At 37.3% G+C, this 21,011-nt stretch overlaps 1 long non-coding RNA gene across 1 annotated transcript; it reads right to left on the bottom strand.

Moving 5' to 3' along the window:
* Nucleotides 1-2,092: 2,092 nt before the first annotated feature.
* Nucleotides 2,093-11,415, bottom strand: LOC129011781 (uncharacterized). Its single transcript, XR_008493436.2, has 3 exons — nucleotides 11,256-11,415; nucleotides 5,380-6,141; nucleotides 2,093-2,834 (listed from the first exon to the last, which is right to left on the bottom strand). It is a non-coding gene; the product is annotated as an uncharacterized LOC129011781 (long non-coding RNA).
* Nucleotides 11,416-21,011: the final 9,596 nt, after the last annotated feature.

Genomic DNA, 21,011 nt, shown 5'->3' with positions numbered 1-21,011 from the left:
TTATTTTTTGTCATTGTAGTTTAATTAAAGTATTGGTCTTGGTGACCATTTTAGATACAATTAAGTAAAACACAAAAGCAAAAGAAAATACAAATAAAACCTAAAGTAAATTTAAATAGTTAAAGCCACATAATATATATGTAAAATATATATATAAATTTTCTTTTACTTTAGAACATTATAGTTACATACAGGTTCAAAATATTTTTTCAAAAAATTAATGTCATGGCAATCTATTTCTCCAATTACATTCCAATAAACCATCACAACATAAACTCATAGTCAAGTACACAAAGATTAGCTTTTTTTTCTTTTTTAAGGAATAATTCAAGCTTTTGTGAGACTGTTTACTTGGCTATGGAATTGTAATCCAGATACTGTTTATGGGGAAAATAAATACAAAATTTTTAGACTGAAAACACTTCCAACCCAAATATTCCTGGTAGCTGATGTAAAAAATTGGATTAGAGGTGGAAAATATTATTGCACATATGGAATCAATTGTTACTTTTTCTCACTGCAATAGTTTCTGTACTAGGAAGCACTGATTCTCAAGAGAAACATATCATTTCTTCTCACATTGGGAAAGATGCATGGTTCAGTGCTTAAAAGCCTGAGTTCTAGAGTCAGATCTCTGGATTCAATTGGTAGGGTGACTTTGGGCAAAATTCTTAACACAATGTTTAAGTAGAAAACATTCCCTGCAACACAGTGTTTAAGCAGAAAATCAGGGGAAATCACAGCACGGTATCTACCTTAGCATTTTGTGAAGATTTAGTATAACTCACTTAGAAGGAGCGATATAAATGTTTACTTACTTGTTTTTCCTTAAAATATGATGTTGAGTGTGTTTGAGAATTAAGTCTATTGAATTGGAAAAGACTCAATTCAAAAACCGGAAACAAACTTTCCCATTGTGCACAGCTTGTGTCGGAAAAGCCCCTGCCTTCAACACATCAACTTTACAACCCTGCCCTTCAAAGTGAAGTGCTGGGACCAGCAGCCTCAACATCACCTGAAGGCTAGTTCAAAATGCAGAATCTCCTCCAGCCTCCCCTAAATCTACAGAAGCACAATCTGCATTTTGTCAGATTCCTAGGGATTTGGGACACATTCAAGTTTGAGAAAAGGGGTTTTAGGAGAGTCACGCATATTACTAAAACCTGAGTACCCCTTTGTATCAATATCACCAAGGGACAGCATTCAAGTGCTACCTGTAAACCTGTTCAAGCCCTAGGGTAACAGCAATTGTCTGCATGGATCTTAACTCTGTCTTTGAAGAAAGGCAGCCTCACAGGGATTACAAGGAGAGTTATGAGTGCTGCAGCTAATGTGAGAGATGGCCAATGCTTTGGAGCCTGTGGAGGGTTTGAGCAACTTATGCAAGGACAAGACAAATTCATTACTCGGCAAATCCTTTATCTCAGATAATAGATACTAATCTGTTCCTACTACTGCCATTTTCTCACTTCTCTTCTTGTTCCAAGTTGTGGATTTACAGGAATTCAGGAGTTAGGTCGTTATTCACAACACTTGTACACAGGGATGAACAATTTGTGGTTTTATTAAGTTTATATAAATATTACAGTTAAGTTGCTACCAATTCCTGACTTTGACAATTTTGACAACCAAATAAACCATTAAATACTAGAATAATATGCTTCTAATTTTTAGAATTGTTAACTAAAATAGAACTAAATTTCTAAAATAATAATAAATGTAGCTTTAATTAAATGTTTATATTCATTGATTTAAAATATTTATTCTTATAAATAATTGTGAATATTTAAAGATAAAAAGTTTGCAAAATATACTTATTTTATCTTTTTTATTATTTACATTTGTTATTTTTATGAAAATATATTATTGTTTTGTGCACTTTTTGCATTTCATTTGATTCTGCCAATTATTTTTATCAAATTAAATAAAATCTTAATAATGGAATTAGTAATATTCCTGAAGTAGAAGCATAAAATAAATCATATTGAGTAAGTATTGATAATTTTTATATCCATATCTCTATTTTCCTTCTCATCCAAACACTGCTAGGTTATCAACAGAACCCCCATATATGAGCAAATACAGTAAAATTCAGATGTGATGGCTTTATTTATTTATTTTTTCAGTTTTGTTGTCATAAGAATGTATTTGTCAAGGGAGGAGGGCAAACCGTAATTGACTTTGTGGTGTGCTGGTCTCATGTATCCCCTTTAGATATTGACATGTAGAGTGGAATGTGGGCCTCTCTGTCCTCTTGCCTGAGGAAATGGCAGTGGCAGGCCTGCCTGAGACATTTTCCCTTGTTACTGCTTCAGCCTCCTCCTGCTGTACTTCAGCTAATCCCATCCTAGTTCCATGCGGGTTGTTTTCTTTTCAATCCATCTCATTCTGTTGCCCTGTTTTCTTTCCTCTGCCCCTACCTTGTTGTTTCATTCCTCGCTGCTCCTTCCTCTCAGTAGTCTTCATAAAAAAATTAAAGTACATTAAAATGTGAACTTTAAATACACATTGGTTGACCATGTCTTATCACATATTTTTTTTTCTGTAACCCCTGAAAAAGATTAAACCTTCTAAGGTGGCACATACCAGGTGTATTTTCATTTCAAACTGTGACTAAGTATCCACCATTTGACAAAACCAAAGTAAGCCATCAGTTGGCATGTGTAACTTTCATGTGGCTTAGCCAGAGCCTGTAAGATGATACTAGAGGATGAGATGAAATGACCTGCTGGCTCCTGAAATGAGATCCCTTCAACACAAGAGGCCAACAATCCCATCGAGAAGGCAGATGCGTCTCTTGAGATGAATCTCCTGAAGGTTCCGCAGATCAGTTTCTAAATAAAAGATTAAAAAACTTGTTCCAGTGCTTCTCCATGTGAACCCTACTACAGAGGCTGAGAAGTAGCTAGTGTGTTGGATATATTAAATCCAATGTAACATTCAAATCATGTGGAGAACTGTGCTGGTCATATAATTCTGTAAATGATTTGGGATTAATAAACCTAGTCATAGCCTGGTCACAAGTTTTTGGGTCCCTGTAAGGCCAAAATCTACGGTCTGGTGTTGACTGATGAGTTAAGTTGTACTGTTCTCTAAGACTACATGTATTTTTCCACTGAGGCATCTTAGTATCCTTGGGGAGCTTACTTAAGGATGACTCAATGATTTCTTCTCTCTATAAATACAAAGAACAGTGCATTTTTAAAAAGTGTCTGCAAACTAAAGCGTGGATTATAGATCATTGAATTGGATTTATCAGTTCTGAGAGAGTGTGATGTAAGTGAAAGCATGTGGTTGTAAGGCCTGGGTTTACTACTTACTAGTCATGAAGCTTTGGGTGCAATGTTTTAACCCTATGAATCTTTATTTCTTTACCAATTAAACAGAAATAATAATAAATATTTGCCCAGCTTTATTTACAAGGCTTGGTGTGTGTAGAAATAAATTAAAACATAAAATCATTACATAAATGTCACTAACATGCTAACTCAATGTGACTAATATATTCTTTAGCACAAATGCTAAAATTCAGAGTGAATTTCCATAGAACAATTACTGTCAGTGACATATATTAGGATAAAATAACCTAGAACTTAAAGTATGATTAAAAAAAAATAACCACTACCTTTGTCTCTTGAATGTCTAATTTGGCTCCTAGGAGATAGAAAGTACTCAATATCTGCTATAAAAACAGTCTTAGATAGCAGTCAAATATCCCAAAGTCCAAAATCATACATCACTAAAATTGCTTGAGACTCATTCATTAAAATTTAAGTATAGAGTATATGCCAGACATTTAACAAGTTGCTTAAGGGACAAAGAAAAATAATCAAAATTTACAAATAACATTTGCAAGGGCTGGAAGTGAAATATTCCAGGAACATATAAGTTGGATTTTTCCCCAGATTTTTGAGAAGGTGAAGGGTCAGGAATGGCTTCTTGAAGGACATTATGACTCTTCTTAGTGTTAATGTGCAATGTTTGACATATGTCATGTGAGACGGATGGGCTGAGACAGCTTTTTAGTAGGCCAGTGTGTACGAGGACCAGAAGGAAGAAAGACAGAGGTAGATATGAGGTAATTCAGAGTGTAGTATGCATTGCTGCTTAAAAGGAATATCCAACATTAACATTAGTGAGATGCATATTCACACACTAACACACACACACACACCTATACCCTACTGATTCTGTTTCTATGAAGAATCTATCTGAATATGGCTGAAAATAGTTTTTAGAGAGATATCTGTGCTAGATAAGGGTTCAGGAGGCAGGAAGATCACTTGGGGACAGGTGTTTGAGACCAGCTTGGGCAATATACTGAGACCTCATTTTAAAAAAAACAAAATAGCCAGGTGTGGTGGTGTGCAATTGCAATTTCAGCTAATTAGAAGGCTGAGGTGAGAGGATCACTTGACCCCAGGAATTTGAGGCTGCAGTGAGCCATGATCACACTTGCTGCACTCCAGCCTGGGCAACATATAGAGACCCTGTCTCTAAAAGAAAAAACAAAAAGACATGGGAGATTGCTGAAGCTGGGACAGTGGATGAGATAACCCAGGAAGACTCTGGGTTTAAAGAAGAAGGAAGGCCTAGGAATCCTGTGAAACTCCAAGATTTATGCACGAGTAGACAAAACAGTATTAGGCAGTAAAGGAAATGTAGGGAAAAAAAAAAAATCCTATTTTTGCAGCTCTAGTCCGATGTGGAAATTCTGTCTCTTTGATTATGTTCTAGTCCTACATTTTTGTCTTACCAAAAATGCTAGACATTTATTCTAAACTTAAGATTGTCTATTTATGTCCATAATATAACTGGAGGTTAGGAATTGTCACAGCTAAAATTATTCAACATGAATTTTCTTATAAATTATAATTTAAGAAAAACAATCAACTCAAGGTATATATATTTAAAAGGAATAATTGCTTTAGGTTATACAATATTATTTTAAAGATTTATTCACATGCGCCTATATGCTACTGAGGAAACAATGTGTTAAAATTCCTTCTGAAATTGCAATATGATTATTTTACATAATATGATCTCAGGTTGTAAAGGATGGAAAAAGATAACATCTGTGGTAAATAATCATTTCCATAAACCATCTAGTAAGTGCCAAAATGCTTATATGGCAAAGTAAGAAATCAAAGAAATTTACTTTCTTGCTAATTCTTTGTTACGCACGCATCTTCCTCTCAGCTCCACGTAATATTTTCTTGGGTGTTTTGTCAGTTCTTTCAGTTCCAGATTGAAGGCTGTCAGTTCCTAAATCCCCTCATAATTCAAATTGTACTAATTCAGTAACCATATATAAGCTTTTGGCTTCAAATACAGAAAACCTGAGTGGAATGGTCTTACTTTTATTGTAAGCTTTATTACCTTTTATAACAAGAAACCTGGACGGAGGCGATTCCAGAGTTGGCTAATTCAGTCTCCACGGCAGCATCAAGAACACAAGCTCTTCCCTCAGCATCCTTCTCATATGTTGGCAAGGTCCTTAGCAATTAGGAAGAGGTATTTAAAGCAGGTCTCTTTATCAGATAGTAAAGGTGGCCTCACAGTTTGGGCGTCACAAGAAGAAAGATCCATCTTCCTTCATGTTCACTTTATTAACTGTGTGGGATCTTCTTTAGAAGATCCCAGGAGAATTCTCTCATAGCCCGCTGATCAGAGTTGTGTGATATGCCCGTTCCTAAACGAATTACATACGTTGACAGAGTTGGCTGATATATACCAGTATTTGCCCTTTACAGGTAGAGACAGAGCCAGGAAATACACCCGAACCCTAACACTTCAACAGAGCAGGGGCAAAATGAGAAGAACGCATTTTTAATTAGAATCTACATTATTAGCCATCTCTTTTTATTTTTCTTCTTCTGCATGTAGACTGGAGCAGTTCAAATCTTTCATTTCCTGACCTTAAATGTTTCTGAGATTAAATCAAATTCTAGTCAAATTTTGCTCTATTGGTCACTACATCTCTTCATATTATTTCTTTCAGCTGCACATTTTTAAACATGATATTCACTCGACTTAGAGTCTGATGGATCTCACATTTCAAATTTCCTGAAGATGTTCACATTTTTGGACAACAGCACATTTTTAGGACACTTTACTGCGTGAATTACTTCATTCAGATCACTTTTTCAGCAAAAAAAAAAAAAAAAAAAAAAGATGTAGGGTTAGTAGAATATGTCCACTCTATACTAAGGATTTGTATTTTGAATGGACAGAATTTGTCAAACGGGAAAAAGTGAAGTCATTATGAAATAGACTATTTAATGCCTGTCTGAAAAGGTTTGTTTTGCTATTACCTTAATGATGAGTCCACAGTGAATGACAATGAGTACATTTTTAAACATAATTTTGCTTCTTAATAAAGAGATTCTTACTAACGAGGTTCTTAAATTTTAGTTATAGTCCCATATTCATTTTTAAAAATATGCATTGCATGACAGAGTGAAAATATTATACCCTTAATATAATAAATAGGACCTTTTTGTCCTCTCTCATTTGGACATGTCATGGAATTTTGCTACTACTGCTATTAAGTGTGAATACATCTATTAGACACTTATTCATAGAATAACTGCTAGGTTTTAAATTGGTAGCCATTATAGGATGCAAAGCTCTATGAAAACATTCCAGAAATACTATTTCATTTGGAACAATAATAATATGAAGCCATCTTTCTTAGTTTGACAAATGCAGTTTGGTTTCTTCAACATTTCTTTTTTTTCGAGACAGATTCTCGCTCTGTCGCCCAGGCTGGAATGCAGTGGTGCGATCTCGGCTCACTGCAAACTCCGCCTCCCGGGTTCACGCCATTCTCCTGCCTCAGCCTCCCGACTGCTGGGACTACAGGCTCCCACCACCACATCCGGCTAATTTTTTGTATTTTTAGTAGAGACGGGGTTTCACCATGTTAGCCAGGATGGTCTCGATCTCCTGACCTCGTGATCCGCCCACCTCGGTCTCCCAAAGTGCTGGGATTACAAGCGTGAGCCACTGCGCCCAGCCGGTTTCTTCAATATTTCTACTCTCAACCACCATGTCCCTGAAGTACAGTCACATAGAACCTCACTCTGAGATGTGCAGATTCTGCCATAAGTCAGTGGTTTCCTTTGTTCTGCATACATGGAAAGTACATGGCTCTTCACATTCCCAAAAATACCATGTCCCTGTCACCCCAACTGCAGAAGCACATTCATGCCCCCTAAACCCACAGCTGAAATTTCCTCCCTCTTTCTCCATCTCTTCCCCCACAGCACAGACACCAAGCCACCTTATCTATAAATAATTCCCGGACTCCACTCCTCACGGTGGTGTTCTGGGATACCATTCCCTGCGTGTTCACATCAATTTATTCCAGGCTGAAAATGCTCCATATTAAATCTAATTTTTCCACCCTCTGACCAAAAACAGTTTTCCTTCCAAGTCTTTCAATTATGACCATATTAACCCTTAAACATCTTAAAAACTTCAGTCTCTTGAGGATTCTACATTTTTGTGAAATATCTAGACACTTCCTGTCTTTATTTCTTCCCATATATATCAAATATTTTATTATCCCTCACTTGAAACAGCCTTTAGTTTCCCTCTAGAACTCAGTCTTGAGAAAAATACCATCTCTGAATCAAACCAATTGTTCAGCTTCTTTTGTTGCTTATACTTTAGATATTAATTTTCTGTGAAAAATCATATATTAATATATTATTAATTTCTCCTTTCTAATTCTAAGCAAGGCCCCAAGAAAACACTGAATGCTCTCCCTCCTTTCCTGACTAAGATAGTAAATTAGAAATGACATCACATCCTGGGGAAAATGGTGAATATAAGCTCATGTTAAAGATCTAAAAAATGCATGGATGATGATGACTACCATATCTTCATTTAATTTTCCTCTCTGGCTCCTGAACAACCCGATGGATGCTGGAGAGTGACAGTGGAATGGCTAGAGCTCAACCAAGAGGTCCTTGATTTGACAAATGAGTTACTTTCCATCCTAATCAAGAAAGAGGATCTGAAAAATGTCTCATTTGTATGGGAAAAAAAAAAAAAAATCCATGCTTAATATAATGCCTTAACACTATGTTAACTCCTTTTATAGTCTGAAAAGATCTGGACTACATGAACACCATTGCAGAACACCAAGTACTGATTATATAATGCCAATCAGGCAAGATGTGTATGAGTTGGCATGTATGATGGAAGCCTTGCTGAAAAGTGTGTTTTGTAGAGCCTGGAAAGTAAAAATTTTCTAGATCCCAAGGTCAGCGGCATGCAAGGACATTGCCATTAAAGGTAAAGATTGATTGTTGTATTTTTAATCTACTTCCACATAGAAGAAAAGACTGTATTACTTCTAGGGTCCTAGAAGCAATTAAGTCAACATCTAAGAATGCTGATTTAGATGATAAGCCAGGTGAAATTCGAAGTCTGATTGTCCTGAGCAGGTTTCTGAGAAAAAAAGGAGTGGCCTTATGACCTGCTTCACGGGCTGTACGATCTACAGACTCTATGGTAATGAATGTGACAATGTTGAACAAAAATGCAGTCTGGAGTTTGTGGCAAGTCTGAAGAGGAGAACCTCAATGTAGACACTAGTTTTCTGGAGCAAGGCTAAGCAACCTATAGCAGAAAACTACATGATTTTGGGGAAAAAAAGTATGCTACTGAAACTTGGTAAAGACTGGACACTCAGCCATGAATATCAAGTGACCAGGCATCCAGAACAACTTATCCTGAGCAATTCCGGCACTGCAGCCTTCTCTGGCCCTGCAGGTAACAAAGACGGTAGGCATAGCGGCAGTTTATTTGCAAGACAGAAATGGAACATCTAGAATTAAGTGGGCCAAGAGGACATACACAAATGTATGAGATGATAGCCTAGACCTTCATTTCTCCCATCTGTTTGACCAGTACCTCACCTTGAAATCATACCTGTCATCGTATGGGATGTTTCTATACCAACTGAAGAAGGAGGGAAAATCCAGCCTCACATAATGGAAAGGTTGAGTTGGTGTAATGTAAACTCAGAAAATGGATGGCAAATGCATTTCAGCTACATTTATGGATGAACTTGAAATATAGTAGCAAGGAAAAAAATTGTCAGTGCACAATGTTATGGACAGTGTACTTGTTCATCACAGGGAATGAAAAGAAACCTAGGTTAGGGTATATATTGATTCATGAGAATTGACCAATGGTCTGTCTGGCTGATAGGTGCCAAAAAGGAAAAAGGCTGGAAGATATAAGTCAAAATTATATGAGTTAAAGGCATGTGAAAGAATATATGAACTGAGAGGAAGTGCGAAAAACATTGTATCTCATGTTAAGATCCCTAAGAAAGCATGTGGCATGAAAGTGGCAACAAATAACCAGATAGACGAAGTGACTTATCCAGTTGATGTTAATCAGCTTTTGTTCACAGCCACCCCAGTGCTGGCATAAGGGGCCAATATACAAAGTGGCCACAGTGGTAGATATAAGAGTTCTGCATGGGCTCAACCACATGGGCTCTCACATATGAAGGCTGATCTAGCTACTCCTGCTTCTTTACATCCAACGTGCCAGCAGCAGAGACCAACACACTATTGCATGGGGAGATCTGGGCCACTGGGTAACAAATCAACTCCATTGGGTTCCTTCATGTCTGTAATAAACAGAAATTTGTTCTCATAGGAATAGACATCTGTTCTGGGTATGGGATCCCCTTTTCAGTCCACAGGACCTCAGCCACTGTTCAGAAGATTGTAGAATGCATGATCCATAGTCATAACATCACATACAACATATCATGTTTTTGTTTGCTATTTATACACCAAACAACTCTAAGCATGAGATACACTGGTTGCATCACCTGTACACCATGATAGAGACTGGAATGACCTGCTGAAGGTACCACTAAAACATTCAGTCAGAGGCAATATCCTATGATGGGGACACCATTCTCCAACATGCATTACATCAAAGTAATTTTTATGCAGGTATATTCCCACTAAGAAGAGCAGCTGGGCCTGAGGACCAAGGAATAGAAGCAAAAGTGGCCCTGCTTACAAGCACTTTGATTTGTCCTTGTTACTTTAGCTGTGAGCTCTGTAGTGGTGGAGATACTATCCCCAGATTGCAGGAGGTGATTCTGTCTCTGAGTAATAGAGCAAAGTTTTCATTGAAGTATACCTACAGATGTTACCTGGGAATGTTGACACCTGGTGTCTAGGTGCCAGTGGGCAAGAAGAGGAGTCATGATCTTGTCAGTGGCAATTGACCACGGTCAGCAGGAGAAGGTTTGGTTGCTATTAGACAGTGTAGATGGATAAAAATATGTACGAAACTCAGGAAACCCTCTTGAATAGACTCAGACATTTTAGGAATGAGGGATTGAGTTGCACCATCATGTAAGCCACCTGGATTAAGAGGGTTGATATCTTTGAGCAAAGGAAACTTAGAATGAATAGTAGAGGGGGAAATCAATGAGAAATAGTTACATCCCTAAGAGCAAAGTGAACACCTCCCTCTTTCAAGCCCCATTCTTCTAGCAGGAAGAAAGGCTCATCATGGCCCTGTGGGAGTTGCTCCCCAAATTCTATAGGGAAGTAGATAAAATACCCCAAGGAAAGGAGTGCGGAATCCATGTATGTTCACTACTTATATTCCCCCTCCCCCAAAAAAGACTTTGCCCCACTTTGAGGAGCATGGGTAGCTGTTTGCTTCTTTAAGGTTTTTCTCAGCTTTCCAGTCAAGGCCACACTCATCTCAGGGCAGACTTTAGTCAACATCTGAGCAAGGTGAGAATACGAGGTTCTAGCTATTTCCACCTCATGCATATTTTCTCTCTGAATCAGACCTCCCTCCTGGTCTATCATACTTTGTTATGTCTGCACACCTGCTGTTGTCTTGCTGACTGTCCTTTCCAATCTTTCTCCCTTTCTTTTTCTTTTCCAGGTGTTACACCCCAGTGAACTTTTAGTGCTAGCTTCCGTCTCAGCATCTGCTTCCCAGAGAAACCAATGAGAATGATCTCTTATCCTATCAAGGATCATTTTACCTCCTTCTCACCAAATGTTACAGTAAGTAAGGCTGCATGATAAACCACCCCCAAAACTTAGTGGCTTAGAATAACAATATTTATTTTGCTCATGAATATGTAGTAAGGGCAAAGATTTGATGGTGACAGCTCATTTTTACTCCACTCTATCTAAGGTGATGTGGATTGAAGGCCAATGAACAGAATTATCTGAAGGTTTGCTTACCTATCTGGTGCCTGGTCTGAAAAGACTTGAATATCTGAGAGCTGGATGGTGGCTCCTTGGAAATCTCTCTCTTTCCGGTAGCTGCCATGGACACTGAGCTTCAATTATGCTGTAATTTTACACAGACGCTTGAGTCTCCAAATGTGCACATGTTGAGAGAGAGAGAGAGAGAGAAAGGGAGAGGGAGACAGCTGTTGTGTTGCCTTTTATGACCTAGCCTCTTACATCACAGTATCACTTCTGCTGTTCTCACAAGTCCATGTAGTTCAAGGAAAAGGAACAGGACGCTGTGTCTCAACAAAGTCAACAACTCTTTCAAAGAACAGTATATGCTATGGGATACATTATCATGGCCATCTTTGGAAAATATATCAGTTTCACCAAAGAAAAGAAATTTCCTCATATTCTTTTTATTAAAATAATCAGCTATACCTATATTCTTATGATACTTCTTTCCTGTAATAAGAGGAATAGAAAATGTGCACCTCCTCCCTGTGTTCCAGGTCTTCTGTTTTCTTACCTTCTTGGTAGTTCTTTCTCTATAATTTATCTCTTTTTGTACATAGCTCATCTCTTGAAATCATTCTTTCTAATATAATCATCCCTTACACATTTTTTAAAATCACATTTTTCCATTTTCAAACCAAAACAAAAATCACTCACAAAAAAATCTCTATTATGACCCTAGATCTCCCTCATCCTTTCTAACTTCTTTCTAACTCTTTACAACCAAATATTTTCGAAGTGTTGTCTACACTAACAATATATTCACATGCCTTCCACATATTACTCAAATTACTACCTTTTCAGGATTCTCATTGCACCATTCTCATTAAATCTTCTTTAAAAAATATTAACACAACTTTTATGAAGCCATTTTCAACATCTTTTTCAAATAATCAAATTTGTCTTGTCTTGGGCTTTTGATACTTTTGGCTTTTTCTTTAGGGAATTTCTTTTTTCTGGTCCTTTTCTGGCTTTTCTCTTTGCTCTGTGACCACTTGTTTATGTGCCTTCCCTCTTTCTCTATTTTAAATGACAATTTTCATCATGTTTCTTTCTCTTTCCCCAGTGGAACTAATAGAGTTTGCTGTTCTGGATGAATTTTCAATTTTCACATAAAAGAAGACAGTAGAATGGTGGTTTTCGTGTTTTTTCGCTAGTCCCTTTCTTCTTTTCAATTTAGAGTCTTCCCTCAATGATTTCAAGTAATATTATGTTTTCACTTGCTGTTCATAAGCTGAAGAACTCCATGATCTGTATCCCCAGCCCAAATCCCTACTGAGCTATGTTTTCCAAAACGCCTTCTTTATGTCCCATTGCATCATTATCTAACCCTAATATTGTACTGATTAAACTAAGTAATTAACAGTGGGTGTGTTTCTCCTTACCTGTCTATATGTGATGTTCTAAGCCAGCCTCAGATAATTCCCATTTTTTGTTTTTGACTGCATTAAACATCCATGTTCTGGATGAGTATCCCGACTTCCACCCTGAAACAGCTTATTAGATCAAAGGCAGACATCTAAATCAAGTCTTTTTCATAGGGTTTGACTCAAAAGATGAACTGTACCAATCAAATTCTAGCTCAGGATTTTTTTTACTAAAGTCACACAAAATGAAGGTTCTGTATTCACAATAACAATATTTATTTATTAAATAAAAGAATTAGTGCTTTAAGAGCCATGGATTTCAATGATTTATAGGTATATTTAAGCTTTCTTTCAATTCTCCAAATTAGCTTTTGATGTTCCAAGATAGTTGAAATGCACTTATATATCTGGCCAGTTACCATTCATGGGTGATATGGTTTGGCTCTGTGTCCCCACCTAAATCTCATCTCAAACTCTAATCCCCATAATCCCCATATGTCGAGGGCGGGACCTGGTGGGAGGTGATTGAATCATGGAGGCCATTTCCCCTGTGCTGTTCTCGGGATAGTGAGTGAGTTCTCACCAGATCTGATGGTTATATAAGGGGCTTTTCTCCATTTGCTCCTTCACTCTCTCTCGCCTGCCACCATGTAAGACGTTCTTTGCTTCTTTCTGGCCTTCTGTCATGATTGTAAGCTTCCTGAGGCCTCCCCAGCCATGTGGAAATGTGAATCAAATAAACTTATTTCCTTTATAAATGACCCAGTCTCATGTATGTCTTTATAGCAGTGTGAGAATGGACTAATGCAGTGGGCATTTTTGTTTCCTCTGAATCTGTCCCTGTTTACTGGGTATCATCATCTCCATTGAGCACTCCCAAAGGAAATAATGGTGGCTACCAGGCGTTGCTTGTTTTGTATGCTTAGTATTTCCAATTACATTGGTGCTCTTTGATATGCATTAGGGGGCACATTAAACAACAGAGCCTGAAGTATAAGAAGAGAAATGTTTTCAGATAAGACTAATATTTTATGTGAACTCTCTTATTAACAAGGATCTTATTCAAGTAAACTTAGTGTATAGAATGCATTCTTTTGGAATAGGAAAATAGATCTTGTAGGATTACAGTTCTCACAAATTATTCAGATAAACTTCACAGCAACTGGAACAGGATGCAAATCAATCCTGGGGAGATTGGAATATTCATTCTTGCTCTTGAATCTGCTTCTTCCTGCATCAATTCATTTTATAACTCCTTACTATGTATCTTATATTTATGTTTTCTTTACTCACAGTTTCTGCTTCTTTCTCGGTTCTCTCTTTGTAACCAATTTAAGTATTTTCAGAGTTTAGCTTGCTGCAACTCCTTTCCTTGATTAACCCATTTATGCCAGAGGTTGCAATTTTTATATGTATGTATGCAATTTTGACGATGACCTTGAGCAGCAGGACATAAACAACTCCCACAAACTTAGTGTTCCAATAATGGAAACTAGGCATAAATGGGTTTAATAGTTTTCCGTTCATATTCGTTTTTTATTGTTATTATACTTTAAGTTCTAGGGCACATGTGCACAATGTGCAGGTTTGTTACATAGGTATACCTGTGCCATATTGGTTTGCTGCACCCATCAACTCGACATTTACATTAGGTATTTCTCCTAATGCTATCCCTCCCCCAGCCCCCCACCCCCCGACAGGCCCCGGTGTGTCACGTTCCCCGCCCTGTGTCCAAGTGTTCTCACTGTTCAATTCCCACCTATGAGTGAGAACATGCAGTGTTTCCTTTTCTGTCCTTGTGATAGTTTGCTGAGAATGACAGTTTCCAGTTTCATCCATGTCCCTGCAAAGGACATGAACTCATCATTTTTTATGGCTGCATAGTATTCCATGGTGTATATGTGCCACATTTTCTTAATCCAGCCTATCATTGATGGCCATTTGGGTTGGTTCCAAGTCTTTGCTACTGTGAATAGTGCTGCAATAAACATACGTGTGCATGTGTCTTTATAGCAGCATGATTTATAATACTTTGGGTATATACCCAGTAATGCGATCACCAGGTCAAATGGTATTTCTAGTTCTAGATCCTTGAGGAATCGCCAAACTGTCCTCCACAATGGTTAAACTGATTTACACTCCCACGAACAGTGTAAAAGTGTTCCTATTTCTCCACATCCTCTCTAGCATCTATTGTTTCCTGACTTTTTAATGATCACCATTCTAACTGATGTGAGATGTTATCCCATTGTAGTTTTGATTTGCATTTCTCTGATGACCCGGTGATGATGAGCATTTTTTCACGTCTGTTGGCTTCATAAATGTCTTATTTTGAGAAGTGTCAGTTCATATCCTTTGCCCACTTTTTGATGGGGTCATTTTTTTTTTCTTGTAAATTTGTTTAAGTTCTTCGTAGATTCTGGATATTAGCCCCTTGTCAGATGGGTAGATTGCAAAAATTTTCTCCCATTCTGTAGGTTGCCTGTTCACTCTGATGAAACCAAACCTAACTGGAAGCAATAGCAAGTCTCAAGAAGCCGCCCGTCAGGCTGATTTAATTGCGATCATCTCTCTGTTCCTAGGATGCTTCACTCTCATGTCTATTATCATCTAGTTAGTTATATAATTATCTTTCTTGTTCTGTCAACTGAGTGGAAAAGGGACATTTTTCACCACTGATTTCTAAGATCAATCACTCTGCTTGGGGCACAGTGGTCACAACTAAATTATTCTGAATAAATAATTGAATAAATCCAAGAATGCATGCATGCACGAGTGTGCTGACACCATGCTTGTTCTCATAAATGACAGAAAAATGGGAAAGAGAACATTATATGAATTGGAAAAGCTTGCAAAGAATGTAACGTCCTCTGATAATTTCATGGGGCAGTAAAGTGAATTTTAAAAAGTTCAGAATGTAGAGATGATTTTTCATTATCTTCTCCTGAGAAGTAAGATAAGTAAAATGTCCTTCATTCCTCATTCCTAACCTAAATTAGGAGGTTAAATTTTTGTATCTTCTGTGATTCTGAGAATCCCTGGGCCCCAGCGTGTATATGCTACACCTTAGCAATAGGACGTGGAGCTGTTCTCTTGGTAGAGAAGGAAGATGGGCTACAGGCATCCTGGAGAGGCTGGTATGCTCATCTCACTCCTCTGCCCTGTGGCCATTTTCGTCGATTCCCAGCCAGGTTGTTGCAAAGGACTTTGTATCCAGACCCATACTGTATGAGAAAGGAGGGCACATTGCTCACCTAGAGTGCATTTATTATTATAATTATGATTTCTCTAAATTTATAGAGACACACCGTCTTAATAGTTATTAAAATGGGAAGTCTCAGACAAGGATACAAAATAATAACCAACTTAATGTATCTTAATAAATGTTGTAACTGTTTTTCAGAAATACAATTATTAAATGCATCTAACTCATCTGGATAAAAAGCTTTTAGAGGTATAGAACTTACCTTCCCGGTTCTAACTTACTTCTTCTGCTTAACTGTTCTTGCTAAATATGTCCCTATTTATAGCCTGCCAAATAGAAACTGTCCGTGGTCGTCTTATCTTCATTACATGGTAAACTAACCCTAAGTCATCTTTCTGCAACATGGTTTTTGTAATCTTTACAGTAACTTTTGGCATGGTAAATTAGACCATGTTTTTATTGTTCTAAGAAAAACTGAGTTAATTTTACAGACACAGATACGGAAACTTTATAGATAAACAGTTCAGAGAATGAGCTATTTCTATTTGGGCTACTGAAAAAATGGCACTTAAGGAAAATACCATTCAGATAAAGAATAAATGCTCATTTCAAAATTTGTCTTAGATTTGAGGCATGCTATTCCTGTGTACTGAAAAGCTTCTGTTAGTTAAAACAGTGAAACTTGTTTCCCATTTCCAACAGCTAGTTATTTCTTATGGTCTAAAGTTGAATTTTTTTCAAGTTATAATTGTTATTTATGAAGTTGTCAGAGGTGTTAATAAGGAGACATTAATAAAATTCCTGTCTGAAATCGAATACTTAGCAGACTAATGGTTGAGTAGCAGCAAACACATTCAACTGGACTAAGTTAAAAAATATGCTGAAGTTCCTTCCCTCAATTAAGGATACAGAACACCCAAGGCTTAAGGTGGGATTACAAAATTTATACTTCTATGCCAAGACCAACTCTAATGCAGGATCCAGAGTTTTGCTAAAGTATGTCTTGTTGTAGAAAAGGAACATGCAAAGGCTTCACTACAACTCACTCAAAGGTTAATGTTTCTTTTTGCTGTTGTTATATTGGTAGTATAAATTTGCTTGATTTCCCCCGTGTGTGTGTATATATATATATATATATATGTGTATATATATATATATATGTGTATATATATGTATATATGTGTATATATGTATATATATGTGTATATATATGTATATATATGTGTATATATGTATATATGTGTATATATGTATATATACGTGTATATATACGTGTATATATATACACGTATATATGTATATGTATATATACGTATATATATATATACGTGTGTATATATATATATACGTATATATATATATATGGGGAAATTAAGACACATCTATGTATAGATGTGTCTTAATTTCAACCAGAAGCTGTATGAATGTGTGTTTGTATTTTTCTGGGCTGTAAAGGAGTAAGAGTATATATGTGTATGAGGCTCATGAATTATAGTAGTTTTAAATAAATTGTTTACATTATGGAAAATGAGTATTTGGGCAACATCCAGCTGTGAGCAGTTTCTACAATCACAGCTTAGTGACCACACTACGTGGTTGATAGAAGGGACGTGGTGGCATCGCCGTAGCCATTGTGGTCCAATGCATCAGCAAACTTCTGCACAGGTGTCCACCCTTCCCCTGCTGTGCATGGCTGCGCTGATTGCCTGGGCAGTAGTCAGAACCCCAGTCTTGACTCTCTGGTTTCCATGGCTCTTCATACTGGATGCACTGTCCCCAGCGATTAGCCTGTGTTTGGTTCTCTTTCCACAATTTGACTTCTGTCAAATCAGATTATTCCTGACCAAGTACTACTTTGCCAATGCCAAGAAATAGATAAGGTACTAACTCTAATAGGTTTTACAGCTGTTAATTCTATTGGACTACATGTATATGACTGGGGCATTCAACCTTCTGGAATGTACATCAAAATCTACAGATAAATAATTTTAGGGGATTTTTAAAAACAAGTATAATGCATTCTTGACTGGTGCTAAGGAACCAAATCAATTGAGGAATGACTGAAAAGGAGAGGGAGGGTGATGAGGAAATCAGACGTAAATGGAAAAAATGAGAAGGCGACTAGAACAGGTGTCAGAGAAAATTACATTTAGCCAAAATATGTCAAGAATTCGGCAGAAGGACAAAAGGAACAAAACCCTGGCTATTAGTCATTTGTTTTTGGTAGCAATGGAAACACGACTAGTGTTACACCAAGAGTCAGTGTCTTAAACCAAGTAAAAGAAATGACATAAGCTATTTATGTGAAATTAATGAGCAATATTTGTACCCAAATAAAAGAAAAATGAAATAAAACAATCCCCCCAACAATACTGAGATACAGTACAAGGGTTTTCTATGAATACTTGTCATACTACTTACATCGATAAATTGCAAATGGCATTTAATATAATGAACATGTTCAATTAGTGAAAGTAAATGACCTAGCACCCATGGTTTTCTTAATTAGAAGATTTTTATGCATAGTAATGCTTTAAATTATCTCTGATACAATTTGGAAACCTTAAAACCAGATTGCAGTTTTGTGAACACTTTGGCAGAAAAAAAATGATTTTGTCATTGGATTTTTTTTTTTTGAGACAGTCTCGCTCTGTCGCCCAGGCTGGAGTGCATGGCGTGATCTCCGCTCACGGCAAGCTCCAACTCAACGCCCGTGTTCACACCATTCTCCAGCCTCAGCCTCCTGAGTAGCTGGGACTATAGACACCCGCCACCACACCCGGCTATTCCTTTTTTTTTTTTTAGTAGAGATGGGGTTTCACCGTGTTAGCCAGGATGGTCTTGATCTCCTGACCTCGTGATCCGCCTGTCTCAGCCTCCCAAAGTGCTGGGATTACAGGCGTAAGCCACCACACCCAGCCTTTAAAGGAGCATGTGGACTGAAGCCCATGCAAGACAAACATAAAATGTTACAGCATCTGTTTCTTTCTGTGCTTAAATCAGAGACACCTACTATTGTCATTTCAGGATAGTGACCTCAAGTCATTGTACTTATGTCACTGAAAGTGACCCTGATAGAGAATCTTGCACACTTCCACCAAGTGTTTTTCTTTTCAATTGCATGAAATGTATTTTTTAAATTTACATTTGAATCAAAGGAAATATAGAAAGTCAATAAAATGCAGTCAAATCAATAGCAATATATATTTTTATTGTACAATAATCTGTATTTATTCCTTCACTCATTTGCCAACCTGGTTATTCCAATTCAGAATGGCGAGGTGTCAGAGCTTCGTCCTGCAGCTCAGGGCAGAAGCTGGGAAACAGCCTTGGATAGATACAATTCCCTCCCAGGGCACACTCACACACACGTCATCACTCACTCAGACTGGGACCATGTAGACATGTCAATTCACCTAACATGCATATGTTTGGGACGGGAAAGGAAGTCAGAGAAAACCTATGCAGACATAAAGAGAATGTGCAAACTCCACACAGACAGAGGCCCAAGCTGGGAATTGACTTGTTTTTTTCTCCTCTAATATGAGAATTGGACAGTCTTTCTATTATTTTAGTGGTTACAACAGAAACTTTTAACACACATATTAAAAGTAATTATGTCAAAATCAAACCAATACTTTTGCATTGCACCAGAGGTAAAACCATAGAGTGTTTTAACATGTATCTATTCTTCCTTTTCCCCTGGTATTTAATATCAAGACTTCTATCTACTGATAAAACAAGAATGTTTTAAACATTAAATATTTGTTTACATTATATGACATTATTTTGTGATTCTTATCATTCAGTATTCCTTCTATTTTAGAAATTCTTTATTGGATAATGTTGGTTATTTTGGGTTCTGTTCTTGTGTGTATACACATACATATTTGCTAGTTTATTCTTTCATTCTTTTTGTCTTTTTTTAAATTTCAATTTGAGAGCAGGTGCTGTTTATTAACTGACCAGCTTAGAAAAATAATCATGGTAGACACTTAGTTCAGTCTCCTAAGAAGCCTGTTGATCTGCTCCTCCCTGTTGACAGCAGCTCCACCTTCTATGAAATGGGTGATGTTTTTCTTCATTCTGCCTAGTGAAGAAGATAATCTGAAGGGCCACAGGAAGTTATTTGCTTCTTTTAAGAAGCCTGTTGATCTGCTCCTCCCTGTTGACAGCAGCTCCACCTTCTATGAAATGGGTGATGTTTTTCTTCATTCTGCCTAGTGAAGAAGATAATCTGAAGGGCCACAGGAAGTTATTTGCTTCTTTGAAGCATTTTCCAACAGTATGGATCTCATGAGTTAGATCCTCCATGCAGATGATGCCATATTTACCAAGAGATCGAGCAATCTAAGTGTTATCTGTCAATGCAATTCACTTCTTATTGATTTTGCCATAACCATGCTTCTAGGTTAGTTCTTTTATTGACTTCAGATTTGAGTACCTACATGCAATATACGTTTCTACAATTCTCTTTATGTTTATTAAAGCCTTGTTGAGCTTCACAAAGGTTCCACTGAAGACTTGACAAAAGCAAAGCAGCTGCAACACCTTTCAGACCTTTGGGCTCACACCACTGATAGCGCTGATCTTAATGACAAACGCCAATTTGGGTTTTGGATGTACAAAGAAGTTGCCAGCTTTTCTTGCCATCCTTGCCATTTGAATTTCAGTTCTGTACATCTGCCTATATTCCTTGTGACAGTGTTCCACTTTTTCATAGATGAGCTTCCTCCTTGTCTTTTGAAGCATCTTTTGGGCAAACTTCTTTCTCAGGCACTTATTTTCAGCTCTGCAAAATTCCTTTGCTTTCTCTAAAGGGTTTCTGGCACAGCAGGCAACTTCCTCTTCTTTTCAACACTCTCCATGATTCCAGTTGGAAAAGAGCATCTTCATTTTTTTATGTTTGCTTTTTTTTTTTGAAAGATCATCCTATTGGTATTTAATTCCAGCTTAAGGCCGTAATTGGGGTATCTGTCTCATAATGACTGTAGCTCCCATCTGATTTCCAGTTTGTCTGCCCTCCCATGCCTGCCCCAATGCCGGCATCTGACAACAGCAGATAAGTCAAGGCAGGCTGCAACAAGAAACATGGAGAAAGCCAGTACCTCCTCTTCTTCTCCAAAGCCTGTCATGAGTCAGAACAGAACCTGAGAAGGAGTAGATGTGTTGATGTTT

Source organism: Pongo pygmaeus, chromosome 14 (assembly GCF_028885625.2).
Source record: "Pongo pygmaeus isolate AG05252 chromosome 14, NHGRI_mPonPyg2-v2.0_pri, whole genome shotgun sequence".
Lineage (NCBI taxonomy): Eukaryota > Metazoa > Chordata > Mammalia > Primates > Hominidae > Pongo > Pongo pygmaeus.
The sequence above is the reverse complement of the archived record's forward strand: the minus strand, read 5'-3'. Positions and strand labels throughout refer to the sequence as shown.